The following is a 17,369-nucleotide window of genomic DNA, read 5'->3' as shown; positions in this document are numbered from 1 at the left end:
AGCATCATTTCCAACCGCCGTTTACCCGTGCAATTTGTAGAACAGAATGTAGTACGGCCGGGTGTCACTCGGATCGCTAATAACTCGGTAAACACGCTTCCTAATAACCGCTAATAACTCGATAAATAATAATTGTAGCGAGTTTGGTGTTATGATATATATTGTTAGAAACCGTCTATATTACAGTGATATCACGTCGAAAATCGTCTAGGACCGATAGGGAAAAAGTTTCCTCTTGGCGGTGGGACTTAGAAAAATTTTCGTCGAACGTCCGACGGAGTAGCACATCCGTCCATTATTTGCTAATAACTCGATAAATAATAATTGTAGCGAGTTTGGTGTTATGATATATATTGTTAGAAACCGTCTATATTACAGTGATATCACGTCGAAAATCGTCTAGGACCGATACGGAAAAAGTTTCCTCTTAGCGGTGGGACTTAGAAAAATTTCCAGAGTTTTGTCGACGGAGTAGCACATCCGTCCATTATTTGCTAATAACTCGATAAATAATAATTGTAGCGAGTTTGGTGTTATGATATATATTGTTAGAAACCGTCTATATTACAGTGATATCACGTCGAAAATCGTCTAGGACCGATACGGAAAAAGTTTCCTCTTAGCGGTGGGACTTAGAAAAATTTCCAGAGTTTTGTCGACGGAGTAGCACATCCGTCCATTATTTGCTAATAACTCGATAAATAATAATTGTAGCGAGTTTGGTGTTATGATATATATTGTTAGAAACCGTCTATATTACAGTGATATCACGTCGAAAATCGTCTAGGACCGATACGGAAAAAGTTTCCTCTTAGCGGTGGGACTTAGAAAAATTTCCAGAGTTTTGTCGACGGAGTAGCACATCCGTCCATTATTTGCTAATAACTCGATAAATAATAATTGTAGCGAGTTTGGTGTTATGATATATATTGTTAGAAACCGTCTATATTACAGTGATATCACGTCGAAAATCGTCTAGGACCGATAGGGAAAAAGTTTCCTCTTGGCGGTGGGACTTAGAAAAATTTCCAGAGTTTTGTCGACGGAGTAGCACATCCGTCCATTATTTGCTAATAACTCGATAAATAATAATTGTAGCGAGTTTGGTGTTATGATATATATTGTTAGAAACCGTCTATATTACAGTGATATCACGTCGAAAATCGTCTAGGACCGATAGGGAAAAAGTTTCCTCTTGGCGGTGGGACTTAGAAAAATTTTCGTCGAACGTCCGACGGAGTAGCACATCCGTCCATTATTTGCTAATAACTCGATAAATAATAATTGTAGCGAGTTTGGTGTTATGATATATATTGTTAGAAACCGTCTATATTACAGTGATATCACGTCGAAAATCGTCTAGGACCGATACGGAAAAAGTTTCCTCTTAGCGGTGGGACTTAGAAAAATTTCCAGAGTTTTGTCGACGGAGTAGCACATCCGTCCATTATTTGCTAATAACTCGATAAATAATAATTGTAGCGAGTTTGGTGTTATGATATATATTGTTAGAAACCGTCTATATTACAGTGATATCACGTCGAAAATCGTCTAGGACCGATACGGAAAAAGTTTCCTCTTAGCGGTGGGACTTAGAAAAATTTCCAGAGCTTTGTCGACGGAGTAGCACATCCGTCCATTATTTGGTAATAACTCGATAAATAATAATTGTAGCGAGTTTGGTGTTATGATATATATTGTTAGAAACTGTCTATATTACAGTGATATCACGTCGAAAATCGTCTAGGACCGATAGGGAAAAAGTTTCCTCTTGGCGGTGGGACTTAGAAAAATTTTCGTCGAACGTCCGACGGAGTAGCACATCCGTCCATTATTTGCTAATAACTCGATAAATAATAATTGTAGCGAGTTTGGTGTTATGATATATATTGTTAGAAACCGTCTATATTACAGTGATATCACGTCGAAAATCGTCTAGGACCGATAGGGAAAAAGTTTCCTCTTGGCGGTGGGACTTAGAAAAATTTTCGTCGAACGTCCGACGGAGTAGCACATCCGTCCATTATTTGCTAATAACTCGATAAATAATAATTGTAGCGAGTTTGGTGTTATGATATATATTGTTAGAAACCGTCTATATTACAGTGATATCACGTCGAAAATCGTCTAGGACCGATACGGAAAAAGTTTCCTCTTAGCGGTGGGACTTAGAAAAATTTCCAGAGTTTTGTCGACGGAGTAGCACATCCGTCCATTATTTGCTAATAACTCGATAAATAATAATTGTAGCGAGTTTGGTGTTATGATATATATTGTTAGAAACCGTCTATATTACAGTGATATCACGTCGAAAATCGTCTAGGACCGATAGGGAAAAAGTTTCCTCTTGGCGGTGGGACTTAGAAAAATTTTCGTCGAACGTCCGACGGAGTAGCACATCCGTCCATTATTTGCTAATAACTCGATAAATAATAATTGTAGCGAGTTTGGTGTTATGATATATATTGTTAGAAACCGTCTATATTACAGTGATATCACGTCGAAAATCGTCTAGGACCGATACGGAAAAAGTTTCCTCTTAGCGGTGGGACTTAGAAAAATTTCCAGAGTTTTGTCGACGGAGTAGCACATCCGTCCATTATTTGCTAATAACTCGATAAATAATAATTGTAGCGAGTTTGGTGTTATGATATATATTGTTAGAAACCGTCTATATTACAGTGATATCACGTCGAAAATCGTCTAGGACCGATAGGGAAAAAGTTTCCTCTTGGCGGTGGGACTTAGAAAAATTTCCAGAGTTTTGTCGACGGAGTAGCACATCCGTCCATTATTTGCTAATAACTCGATAAATAATAATTGTAGCGAGTTTGGTGTTATGATATATATTGTTAGAAACCGTCTATATTACAGTGATGTCACGTCGAAAATCGTCTAGGACCGATACGGAAAAAGTTTCCTCTTAGCGGTGGGACTTAGAAAAATTTCCAGAGTTTTGTCGACGGAGTAGCACATCCGTCCATTATTTGCTAATAACTCGATAAATAATAATTGTAGCGAGTTTGGTGTTATGATATATATTGTTAGAAACCGTCTATATTACAGTGATATCACGTCGAAAATCGTCTAGGACCGATACGGAAAAAGTTTCCTCTTAGCGGTGGGACTTAGAAAAATTTCCAGAGTTTTGTCGACGGAGTAGCACATCCGTCCATTATTTGCTAATAACTCGATAAATAATAATTGTAGCGAGTTTGGTGTTATGATATATATTGTTAGAAACTGTCTATATTACAGTGATATCACGTCGAAAATCGTCTAGGACCGATAGGGAAAAAGTTTCCTCTTGGCGGTGGGACTTAGAAAAATTTTCGTCGAACGTCCGACGGAGTAGCACATCCGTCCATTATTTGCTAATAACTCGATAAATAATAATTGTAGCGAGTTTGGTGTTATGATATATATTGTTAGAAACCGTCTATATTACAGTGATATCACGTCGAAAATCGTCTAGGACCGATACGGAAAAAGTTTCCTCTTAGCGGTGGGACTTAGAAAAATTTCCAGAGCTTTGTCGACGGAGTAGCACATCCGTCCATTATTTGCTAATAACTCGATAAATAATAATTGTAGCGAGTTTGGTGTTATGATATATATTGTTAGAAACTGTCTATATTACAGTGATATCACGTCGAAAATCGTCTAGGACCGATAGGGAAAAAGTTTCCTCTTGGCGGTGGGACTTAGAAAAATTTTCGTCGAACGTCCGACGGAGTAGCACATCCGTCCATTATTTGCTAATAACTCGATAAATAATAATTGTAGCGAGTTTGGTGTTATGATATATATTGTTAGAAACCGTCTATATTACAGTGATATCACGTCGAAAATCGTCTAGGACCGATAGGGAAAAAGTTTCCTCTTGGCGGTGGGACTTAGAAAAATTTTCGTCGAACGTCCGACGGAGTAGCACATCCGTCCATTATTTGCTAATAACTCGATAAATAATAATTGTAGCGAGTTTGGTGTTATGATATATATTGTTAGAAACCGTCTATATTACAGTGATATCACGTCGAAAATCGTCTAGGACCGATACGGAAAAAGTTTCCTCTTAGCGGTGGGACTTAGAAAAATTTCCAGAGTTTTGTCGACGGAGTAGCACATCCGTCCATTATTTGCTAATAACTCGATAAATAATAATTGTAGCGAGTTTGGTGTTATGATATATATTGTTAGAAACCGTCTATATTACAGTGATATCACGTCGAAAATCGTCTAGGACCGATACGGAAAAAGTTTCCTCTTAGCGGTGGGACTTAGAAAAATTTCCAGAGTTTTGTCGACGGAGTAGCACATCCGTCCATTATTTGCTAATAACTCGATAAATAATAATTGTAGCGAGTTTGGTGTTATGATATATATTGTTAGAAACCGTCTATATTACAGTGATATCACGTCGAAAATCGTCTAGGACCGATACGGAAAAAGTTTCCTCTTAGCGGTGGGACTTAGAAAAATTTCCAGAGTTTTGTCGACGGAGTAGCACATCCGTCCATTATTTGCTAATAACTCGATAAATAATAATTGTAGCGAGTTTGGTGTTATGATATATATTGTTAGAAACTGTCTATATTACAGTGATATCACGTCGAAAATCGTCTAGGACCGATAGGGAAAAAGTTTCCTCTTGGCGGTGGGACTTAGAAAAATTTTCGTCGAACGTCCGACGGAGTAGCACATCCGTCCATTATTTGCTAATAACTCGATAAATAATAATTGTAGCGAGTTTGGTGTTATGATATATATTGTTAGAAACCGTCTATATTACAGTGATATCACGTCGAAAATCGTCTAGGACCGATACGGAAAAAGTTTCCTCTTAGCGGTGGGACTTAGAAAAATTTCCAGAGTTTTGTCGACGGAGTAGCACATCCGTCCATTATTTGCTAATAACTCGATAAATAATAATTGTAGCGAGTTTGGTGTTATGATATATATTGTTAGAAACCGTCTATATTACAGTGATATCACGTCGAAAATCGTCTAGGACCGATACGGAAAAAGTTTCCTCTTAGCGGTGGGACTTAGAAAAATTTCCAGAGCTTTGTCGACGGAGTAGCACATCCGTCCATTATTTGCTAATAACTCGATAAATAATAATTGTAGCGAGTTTGGTGTTATGATATATATTGTTAGAAACCGTCTATATTACAGTGATATCACGTCGAAAATCGTCTAGGACCGATAGGGAAAAAGTTTCCTCTTGGCGGTGGGACTTAGAAAAATTTTCGTCGAACGTCCGACGGAGTAGCACATCCGTCCATTATTTGCTAATAACTCGATAAATAATAATTGTAGCGAGTTTGGTGTTATGATATATATTGTTAGAAACCGTCTATATTACAGTGATATCACGTCGAAAATCGTCTAGGACCGATACGGAAAAAGTTTCCTCTTAGCGGTGGGACTTAGAAAAATTTCCAGAGTTTTGTCGACGGAGTAGCACATCCGTCCATTATTTGCTAATAACTCGATAAATAATAATTGTAGCGAGTTTGGTGTTATGATATATATTGTTAGAAACCGTCTATATTACAGTGATATCACGTCGAAAATCGTCTAGGACCGATAGGGAAAAAGTTTCCTCTTGGCGGTGGGACTTAGAAAAATTTTCGTCGAACGTCCGACGGAGTAGCACATCCGTCCATTATTTGCTAATAACTCGATAAATAATAATTGTAGCGAGTTTGGTGTTATGATATATATTGTTAGAAACCGTCTATATTACAGTGATATCACGTCGAAAATCGTCTAGGACCGATACGGAAAAAGTTTCCTCTTGGCGGTGGGACTTAGAAAAATTTCCAGAGTTTTGTCGACGGAGTAGCACATCCGTCCATTATTTGCTAATAACTCGATAAATAATAATTGTAGCGAGTTTGGTGTTATGATATATATTGTTAGAAACCGTCTATATTACAGTGATATCACGTCGAAAATCGTCTAGGACCGATAGGGAAAAAGTTTCCTCTTGGCGGTGGGACTTAGAAAAATTTTCGTCGAACGTCCGACGGAGTAGCACATCCGTCCATTATTTGCTAATAACTCGATAAATAATAATTGTAGCGAGTTTGGTGTTATGATATATATTGTTAGAAACCGTCTATATTACAGTGATATCACGTCGAAAATCGTCTAGGACCGATACGGAAAAAGTTTCCTCTTAGCGGTGGGACTTAGAAAAATTTCCAGAGTTTTGTCGACGGAGTAGCACATCCGTCCATTATTTGCTAATAACTCGATAAATAATAATTGTAGCGAGTTTGGTGTTATGATATATATTGTTAGAAACCGTCTATATTACAGTGATATCACGTCGAAAATCGTCTAGGACCGATACGGAAAAAGTTTCCTCTTAGCGGTGGGACTTAGAAAAATTTCCAGAGTTTTGTCGACGGAGTAGCACATCCGTCCATTATTTGCTAATAACTCGATAAATAATAATTGTAGCGAGTTTGGTGTTATGATATATATTGTTAGAAACTGTCTATATTACAGTGATATCACGTCGAAAATCGTCTAGGACCGATAGGGAAAAAGTTTCCTCTTGGCGGTGGGACTTAGAAAAATTTTCGTCGAACGTCCGACGGAGTAGCACATCCGTCCATTATTTGCTAATAACTCGATAAATAATAATTGTAGCGAGTTTGGTGTTATGATATATATTGTTAGAAACCGTCTATATTACAGTGATATCACGTCGAAAATCGTCTAGGACCGATAGGGAAAAAGTTTCCTCTTGGCGGTGGGACTTAGAAAAATTTTCGTCGAACGTCCGACGGAGTAGCACATCCGTCCATTATTTGCTAATAACTCGATAAATAATAATTGTAGCGAGTTTGGTGTTATGATATATATTGTTAGAAACCGTCTATATTACAGTGATATCACGTCGAAAATCGTCTAGGACCGATACGGAAAAAGTTTCCTCTTAGCGGTGGGACTTAGAAAAATTTCCAGAGTTTTGTCGACGGAGTAGCACATCCGTCCATTATTTGCTAATAACTCGATAAATAATAATTGTAGCGAGTTTGGTGTTATGATATATATTGTTAGAAACCGTCTATATTACAGTGATATCACGTCGAAAATCGTCTAGGACCGATACGGAAAAAGTTTCCTCTTAGCGGTGGGACTTAGAAAAATTTCCAGAGTTTTGTCGACGGAGTAGCACATCCGTCCATTATTTGCTAATAACTCGATAAATAATAATTGTAGCGAGTTTGGTGTTATGATATATATTGTTAGAAACCGTCTATATTACAGTGATATCACGTCGAAAATCGTCTAGGACCGATACGGAAAAAGTTTCCTCTTAGCGGTGGGACTTAGAAAAATTTCCAGAGCTTTGTCGACGGAGTAGCACATCCGTCCATTATTTGGTAATAACTCGATAAATAATAATTGTAGCGAGTTTGGTGTTATGATATATATTGTTAGAAACTGTCTATATTACAGTGATATCACGTCGAAAATCGTCTAGGACCGATAGGGAAAAAGTTTCCTCTTGGCGGTGGGACTTAGAAAAATTTTCGTCGAACGTCCGACGGAGTAGCACATCCGTCCATTATTTGCTAATAACTCGATAAATAATAATTGTAGCGAGTTTGGTGTTATGATATATATTGTTAGAAACCGTCTATATTACAGTGATATCACGTCGAAAATCGTCTAGGACCGATAGGGAAAAAGTTTCCTCTTGGCGGTGGGACTTAGAAAAATTTTCGTCGAACGTCCGACGGAGTAGCACATCCGTCCATTATTTGCTAATAACTCGATAAATAATAATTGTAGCGAGTTTGGTGTTATGATATATATTGTTAGAAACCGTCTATATTACAGTGATATCACGTCGAAAATCGTCTAGGACCGATACGGAAAAAGTTTCCTCTTAGCGGTGGGACTTAGAAAAATTTCCAGAGTTTTGTCGACGGAGTAGCACATCCGTCCATTATTTGCTAATAACTCGATAAATAATAATTGTAGCGAGTTTGGTGTTATGATATATATTGTTAGAAACCGTCTATATTACAGTGATATCACGTCGAAAATCGTCTAGGACCGATAGGGAAAAAGTTTCCTCTTGGCGGTGGGACTTAGAAAAATTTTCGTCGAACGTCCGACGGAGTAGCACATCCGTCCATTATTTGCTAATAACTCGATAAATAATAATTGTAGCGAGTTTGGTGTTATGATATATATTGTTAGAAACCGTCTATATTACAGTGATATCACGTCGAAAATCGTCTAGGACCGATACGGAAAAAGTTTCCTCTTAGCGGTGGGACTTAGAAAAATTTCCAGAGTTTTGTCGACGGAGTAGCACATCCGTCCATTATTTGCTAATAACTCGATAAATAATAATTGTAGCGAGTTTGGTGTTATGATATATATTGTTAGAAACCGTCTATATTACAGTGATATCACGTCGAAAATCGTCTAGGACCGATAGGGAAAAAGTTTCCTCTTGGCGGTGGGACTTAGAAAAATTTTCGTCGAACGTCCGACGGAGTAGCACATCCGTCCATTATTTGCTAATAACTCGATAAATAATAATTGTAGCGAGTTTGGTGTTATGATATATATTGTTAGAAACCGTCTATATTACAGTGATATCACGTCGAAAATCGTCTAGGACCGATAGGGAAAAAGTTTCCTCTTGGCGGTGGGACTTAGAAAAATTTTCGTCGAACGTCCGACGGAGTAGCACATCCGTCCATTATTTGCTAATAACTCGATAAATAATAATTGTAGCGAGTTTGGTGTTATGATATATATTGTTAGAAACCGTCTATATTACAGTGATATCACGTCGAAAATCGTCTAGGACCGATACGGAAAAAGTTTCCTCTTAGCGGTGGGACTTAGAAAAATTTCCAGAGTTTTGTCGACGGAGTAGCACATCCGTCCATTATTTGCTAATAACTCGATAAATAATAATTGTAGCGAGTTTGGTGTTATGATATATATTGTTAGAAACCGTCTATATTACAGTGATATCACGTCGAAAATCGTCTAGGACCGATACGGAAAAAGTTTCCTCTTAGCGGTGGGACTTAGAAAAATTTCCAGAGTTTTGTCGACGGAGTAGCACATCCGTCCATTATTTGCTAATAACTCGATAAATAATAATTGTAGCGAGTTTGGTGTTATGATATATATTGTTAGAAACCGTCTATATTACAGTGATATCACGTCGAAAATCGTCTAGGACCGATACGGAAAAAGTTTCCTCTTAGCGGTGGGACTTAGAAAAATTTCCAGAGTTTTGTCGACGGAGTAGCACATCCGTCCATTATTTGCTAATAACTCGATAAATAATAATTGTAGCGAGTTTGGTGTTATGATATATATTGTTAGAAACTGTCTATATTACAGTGATATCACGTCGAAAATCGTCTAGGACCGATAGGGAAAAAGTTTCCTCTTGGCGGTGGGACTTAGAAAAATTTTCGTCGAACGTCCGACGGAGTAGCACATCCGTCCATTATTTGCTAATAACTCGATAAATAATAATTGTAGCGAGTTTGGTGTTATGATATATATTGTTAGAAACCGTCTATATTACAGTGATATCACGTCGAAAATCGTCTAGGACCGATACGGAAAAAGTTTCCTCTTAGCGGTGGGACTTAGAAAAATTTCCAGAGTTTTGTCGACGGAGTAGCACATCCGTCCATTATTTGCTAATAACTCGATAAATAATAATTGTAGCGAGTTTGGTGTTATGATATATATTGTTAGAAACCGTCTATATTACAGTGATATCACGTCGAAAATCGTCTAGGACCGATACGGAAAAAGTTTCCTCTTAGCGGTGGGACTTAGAAAAATTTCCAGAGCTTTGTCGACGGAGTAGCACATCCGTCCATTATTTGCTAATAACTCGATAAATAATAATTGTAGCGAGTTTGGTGTTATGATATATATTGTTAGAAACCGTCTATATTACAGTGATATCACGTCGAAAATCGTCTAGGACCGATAGGGAAAAAGTTTCCTCTTGGCGGTGGGACTTAGAAAAATTTTCGTCGAACGTCCGACGGAGTAGCACATCCGTCCATTATTTGCTAATAACTCGATAAATAATAATTGTAGCGAGTTTGGTGTTATGATATATATTGTTAGAAACCGTCTATATTACAGTGATATCACGTCGAAAATCGTCTAGGACCGATACGGAAAAAGTTTCCTCTTAGCGGTGGGACTTAGAAAAATTTCCAGAGTTTTGTCGACGGAGTAGCACATCCGTCCATTATTTGCTAATAACTCGATAAATAATAATTGTAGCGAGTTTGGTGTTATGATATATATTGTTAGAAACCGTCTATATTACAGTGATATCACGTCGAAAATCGTCTAGGACCGATAGGGAAAAAGTTTCCTCTTGGCGGTGGGACTTAGAAAAATTTTCGTCGAACGTCCGACGGAGTAGCACATCCGTCCATTATTTGCTAATAACTCGATAAATAATAATTGTAGCGAGTTTGGTGTTATGATATATATTGTTAGAAACCGTCTATATTACAGTGATATCACGTCGAAAATCGTCTAGGACCGATACGGAAAAAGTTTCCTCTTGGCGGTGGGACTTAGAAAAATTTCCAGAGTTTTGTCGACGGAGTAGCACATCCGTCCATTATTTGCTAATAACTCGATAAATAATAATTGTAGCGAGTTTGGTGTTATGATATATATTGTTAGAAACCGTCTATATTACAGTGATATCACGTCGAAAATCGTCTAGGACCGATAGGGAAAAAGTTTCCTCTTGGCGGTGGGACTTAGAAAAATTTTCGTCGAACGTCCGACGGAGTAGCACATCCGTCCATTATTTGCTAATAACTCGATAAATAATAATTGTAGCGAGTTTGGTGTTATGATATATATTGTTAGAAACCGTCTATATTACAGTGATATCACGTCGAAAATCGTCTAGGACCGATACGGAAAAAGTTTCCTCTTAGCGGTGGGACTTAGAAAAATTTCCAGAGTTTTGTCGACGGAGTAGCACATCCGTCCATTATTTGCTAATAACTCGATAAATAATAATTGTAGCGAGTTTGGTGTTATGATATATATTGTTAGAAACCGTCTATATTACAGTGATATCACGTCGAAAATCGTCTAGGACCGATACGGAAAAAGTTTCCTCTTAGCGGTGGGACTTAGAAAAATTTCCAGAGCTTTGTCGACGGAGTAGCACATCCGTCCATTATTTGCTAATAACTCGATAAATAATAATTGTAGCGAGTTTGGTGTTATGATATATATTGTTAGAAACCGTCTATATTACAGTGATATCACGTCGAAAATCGTCTAGGACCGATAGGGAAAAAGTTTCCTCTTGGCGGTGGGACTTAGAAAAATTTTCGTCGAACGTCCGACGGAGTAGCACATCCGTCCATTATTTGCTAATAACTCGATAAATAATAATTGTAGCGAGTTTGGTGTTATGATATATATTGTTAGAAACCGTCTATATTACAGTGATATCACGTCGAAAATCGTCTAGGACCGATACGGAAAAAGTTTCCTCTTAGCGGTGGGACTTAGAAAAATTTCCAGAGTTTTGTCGACGGAGTAGCACATCCGTCCATTATTTGCTAATAACTCGATAAATAATAATTGTAGCGAGTTTGGTGTTATGATATATATTGTTAGAAACCGTCTATATTACAGTGATATCACGTCGAAAATCGTCTAGGACCGATAGGGAAAAAGTTTCCTCTTGGCGGTGGGACTTAGAAAAATTTTCGTCGAACGTCCGACGGAGTAGCACATCCGTCCATTATTTGCTAATAACTCGATAAATAATAATTGTAGCGAGTTTGGTGTTATGATATATATTGTTAGAAACCGTCTATATTACAGTGATATCACGTCGAAAATCGTCTAGGACCGATACGGAAAAAGTTTCCTCTTAGCGGTGGGACTTAGAAAAATTTCCAGAGTTTTGTCGACGGAGTAGCACATCCGTCCATTATTTGCTAATAACTCGATAAATAATAATTGTAGCGAGTTTGGTGTTATGATATATATTGTTAGAAACCGTCTATATTACAGTGATATCACGTCGAAAATCGTCTAGGACCGATAGGGAAAAAGTTTCCTCTTGGCGGTGGGACTTAGAAAAATTTCCAGAGTTTTGTCGACGGAGTAGCACATCCGTCCATTATTTGCTAATAACTCGATAAATAATAATTGTAGCGAGTTTGGTGTTATGATATATATTGTTAGAAACCGTCTATATTACAGTGATATCACGTCGAAAATCGTCTAGGACCGATAGGGAAAAAGTTTCCTCTTGGCGGTGGGACTTAGAAAAATTTTCGTCGAACGTCCGACGGAGTAGCACATCCGTCCATTATTTGCTAATAACTCGATAAATAATAATTGTAGCGAGTTTGGTGTTATGATATATATTGTTAGAAACCGTCTATATTACAGTGATGTCACGTCGAAAATCGTCTAGGACCGATACGGAAAAAGTTTCCTCTTAGCGGTGGGACTTAGAAAAATTTCCAGAGTTTTGTCGACGGAGTAGCACATCCGTCCATTATTTGCTAATAACTCGATAAATAATAATTGTAGCGAGTTTGGTGTTATGATATATATTGTTAGAAACCGTCTATATTACAGTGATATCACGTCGAAAATCGTCTAGGACCGATACGGAAAAAGTTTCCTCTTAGCGGTGGGACTTAGAAAAATTTCCAGAGTTTTGTCGACGGAGTAGCACATCCGTCCATTATTTGCTAATAACTCGATAAATAATAATTGTAGCGAGTTTGGTGTTATGATATATATTGTTAGAAACTGTCTATATTACAGTGATATCACGTCGAAAATCGTCTAGGACCGATAGGGAAAAAGTTTCCTCTTGGCGGTGGGACTTAGAAAAATTTTCGTCGAACGTCCGACGGAGTAGCACATCCGTCCATTATTTGCTAATAACTCGATAAATAATAATTGTAGCGAGTTTGGTGTTATGATATATATTGTTAGAAACCGTCTATATTACAGTGATATCACGTCGAAAATCGTCTAGGACCGATACGGAAAAAGTTTCCTCTTAGCGGTGGGACTTAGAAAAATTTCCAGAGCTTTGTCGACGGAGTAGCACATCCGTCCATTATTTGCTAATAACTCGATAAATAATAATTGTAGCGAGTTTGGTGTTATGATATATATTGTTAGAAACTGTCTATATTACAGTGATATCACGTCGAAAATCGTCTAGGACCGATAGGGAAAAAGTTTCCTCTTGGCGGTGGGACTTAGAAAAATTTTCGTCGAACGTCCGACGGAGTAGCACATCCGTCCATTATTTGCTAATAACTCGATAAATAATAATTGTAGCGAGTTTGGTGTTATGATATATATTGTTAGAAACCGTCTATATTACAGTGATATCACGTCGAAAATCGTCTAGGACCGATAGGGAAAAAGTTTCCTCTTGGCGGTGGGACTTAGAAAAATTTTCGTCGAACGTCCGACGGAGTAGCACATCCGTCCATTATTTGCTAATAACTCGATAAATAATAATTGTAGCGAGTTTGGTGTTATGATATATATTGTTAGAAACCGTCTATATTACAGTGATATCACGTCGAAAATCGTCTAGGACCGATACGGAAAAAGTTTCCTCTTAGCGGTGGGACTTAGAAAAATTTCCAGAGTTTTGTCGACGGAGTAGCACATCCGTCCATTATTTGCTAATAACTCGATAAATAATAATTGTAGCGAGTTTGGTGTTATGATATATATTGTTAGAAACCGTCTATATTACAGTGATATCACGTCGAAAATCGTCTAGGACCGATACGGAAAAAGTTTCCTCTTAGCGGTGGGACTTAGAAAAATTTCCAGAGTTTTGTCGACGGAGTAGCACATCCGTCCATTATTTGCTAATAACTCGATAAATAATAATTGTAGCGAGTTTGGTGTTATGATATATATTGTTAGAAACCGTCTATATTACAGTGATATCACGTCGAAAATCGTCTAGGACCGATACGGAAAAAGTTTCCTCTTAGCGGTGGGACTTAGAAAAATTTCCAGAGTTTTGTCGACGGAGTAGCACATCCGTCCATTATTTGCTAATAACTCGATAAATAATAATTGTAGCGAGTTTGGTGTTATGATATATATTGTTAGAAACCGTCTATATTACAGTGATATCACGTCGAAAATCGTCTAGGACCGATACGGAAAAAGTTTCCTCTTAGCGGTGGGACTTAGAAAAATTTCCAGAGCTTTGTCGACGGAGTAGCACATCCGTCCATTATTTGCTAATAACTCGATAAATAATAATTGTAGCGAGTTTGGTGTTATGATATATATTGTTAGAAACCGTCTATATTACAGTGATATCACGTCGAAAATCGTCTAGGACCGATAGGGAAAAAGTTTCCTCTTGGCGGTGGGACTTAGAAAAATTTTCGTCGAACGTCCGACGGAGTAGCACATCCGTCCATTATTTGCTAATAACTCGATAAATAATAATTGTAGCGAGTTTGGTGTTATGATATATATTGTTAGAAACCGTCTATATTACAGTGATATCACGTCGAAAATCGTCTAGGACCGATAGGGAAAAAGTTTCCTCTTGGCGGTGGGACTTAGAAAAATTTTCGTCGAACGTCCGACGGAGTAGCACATCCGTCCATTATTTGCTAATAACTCGATAAATAATAATTGTAGCGAGTTTGGTGTTATGATATATATTGTTAGAAACCGTCTATATTACAGTGATATCACGTCGAAAATCGTCTAGGACCGATACGGAAAAAGTTTCCTCTTGGCGGTGGGACTTAGAAAAATTTCCAGAGTTTTGTCGACGGAGTAGCACATCCGTCCATTATTTGCTAATAACTCGATAAATAATAATTGTAGCGAGTTTGGTGTTATGATATATATTGTTAGAAACCGTCTATATTACAGTGATATCACGTCGAAAATCGTCTAGGACCGATAGGGAAAAAGTTTCCTCTTGGCGGTGGGACTTAGAAAAATTTTCGTCGAACGTCCGACGGAGTAGCACATCCGTCCATTATTTGCTAATAACTCGATAAATAATAATTGTAGCGAGTTTGGTGTTATGATATATATTGTTAGAAACCGTCTATATTACAGTGATATCACGTCGAAAATCGTCTAGGACCGATACGGAAAAAGTTTCCTCTTAGCGGTGGGACTTAGAAAAATTTCCAGAGTTTTGTCGACGGAGTAGCACATCCGTCCATTATTTGCTAATAACTCGATAAATAATAATTGTAGCGAGTTTGGTGTTATGATATATATTGTTAGAAACCGTCTATATTACAGTGATATCACGTCGAAAATCGTCTAGGACCGATACGGAAAAAGTTTCCTCTTAGCGGTGGGACTTAGAAAAATTTCCAGAGCTTTGTCGACGGAGTAGCACATCCGTCCATTATTTGCTAATAACTCGATAAATAATAATTGTAGCGAGTTTGGTGTTATGATATATATTGTTAGAAACCGTCTATATTACAGTGATATCACGTCGAAAATCGTCTAGGACCGATAGGGAAAAAGTTTCCTCTTGGCGGTGGGACTTAGAAAAATTTTCGTCGAACGTCCGACGGAGTAGCACATCCGTCCATTATTTGCTAATAACTCGATAAATAATAATTGTAGCGAGTTTGGTGTTATGATATATATTGTTAGAAACCGTCTATATTACAGTGATATCACGTCGAAAATCGTCTAGGACCGATACGGAAAAAGTTTCCTCTTAGCGGTGGGACTTAGAAAAATTTCCAGAGTTTTGTCGACGGAGTAGCACATCCGTCCATTATTTGCTAATAACTCGATAAATAATAATTGTAGCGAGTTTGGTGTTATGATATATATTGTTAGAAACCGTCTATATTACAGTGATATCACGTCGAAAATCGTCTAGGACCGATAGGGAAAAAGTTTCCTCTTGGCGGTGGGACTTAGAAAAATTTTCGTCGAACGTCCGACGGAGTAGCACATCCGTCCATTATTTGCTAATAACTCGATAAATAATAATTGTAGCGAGTTTGGTGTTATGATATATATTGTTAGAAACCGTCTATATTACAGTGATATCACGTCGAAAATCGTCTAGGACCGATACGGAAAAAGTTTCCTCTTAGCGGTGGGACTTAGAAAAATTTCCAGAGTTTTGTCGACGGAGTAGCACATCCGTCCATTATTTGCTAATAACTCGATAAATAATAATTGTAGCGAGTTTGGTGTTATGATATATATTGTTAGAAACCGTCTATATTACAGTGATATCACGTCGAAAATCGTCTAGGACCGATAGGGAAAAAGTTTCCTCTTGGCGGTGGGACTTAGAAAAATTTCCAGAGTTTTGTCGACGGAGTAGCACATCCGTCCATTATTTGCTAATAACTCGATAAATAATAATTGTAGCGAGTTTGGTGTTATGATATATATTGTTAGAAACCGTCTATATTACAGTGATATCACGTCGAAAATCGTCTAGGACCGATAGGGAAAAAGTTTCCTCTTGGCGGTGGGACTTAGAAAAATTTTCGTCGAACGTCCGACGGAGTAGCACATCCGTCCATTATTTGCTAATAACTCGATAAATAATAATTGTAGCGAGTTTGGTGTTATGATATATATTGTTAGAAACCGTCTATATTACAGTGATATCACGTCGAAAATCGTCTAGGACCGATACGGAAAAAGTTTCCTCTTAGCGGTGGGACTTAGAAAAATTTCCAGAGTTTTGTCGACGGAGTAGCACATCCGTCCATTATTTGCTAATAACTCGATAAATAATAATTGTAGCGAGTTTGGTGTTATGATATATATTGTTAGAAACCGTCTATATTACAGTGATATCACGTCGAAAATCGTCTAGGACCGATACGGAAAAAGTTTCCTCTTAGCGGTGGGACTTAGAAAAATTTCCAGAGCTTTGTCGACGGAGTAGCACATCCGTCCATTATTTGCTAATAACTCGATAAATAATAATTGTAGCGAGTTTGGTGTTATGATATATATTGTTAGAAACCGTCTATATTACAGTGATATCACGTCGAAAATCGTCTAGGACCGATAGGGAAAAAGTTTCCTCTTGGCGGTGGGACTTAGAAAAATTTTCGTCGAACGTCCGACGGAGTAGCACATCCGTCCATTATTTGCTAATAACTCGATAAATAATAATTGTAGCGAGTTTGGTGTTATGATATATATTGTTAGAAACCGTCTATATTACAGTGATATCACGTCGAAAATCGTCTAGGACCGATACGGAAAAAGTTTCCTCTTAGCGGTGGGACTTAGAAAAATTTCCAGAGTTTTGTCGACGGAGT

The sequence above is a fragment of the Halictus rubicundus genome, unplaced genomic scaffold, assembly GCF_050948215.1.
Source record: "Halictus rubicundus isolate RS-2024b unplaced genomic scaffold, iyHalRubi1_principal scaffold0326, whole genome shotgun sequence".
Classification (NCBI taxonomy): Eukaryota; Metazoa; Arthropoda; class Insecta; order Hymenoptera; family Halictidae; genus Halictus; species Halictus rubicundus.
The sequence above is the reverse complement of the archived record's forward strand: the minus strand, read 5'-3'. Positions refer to the sequence as shown.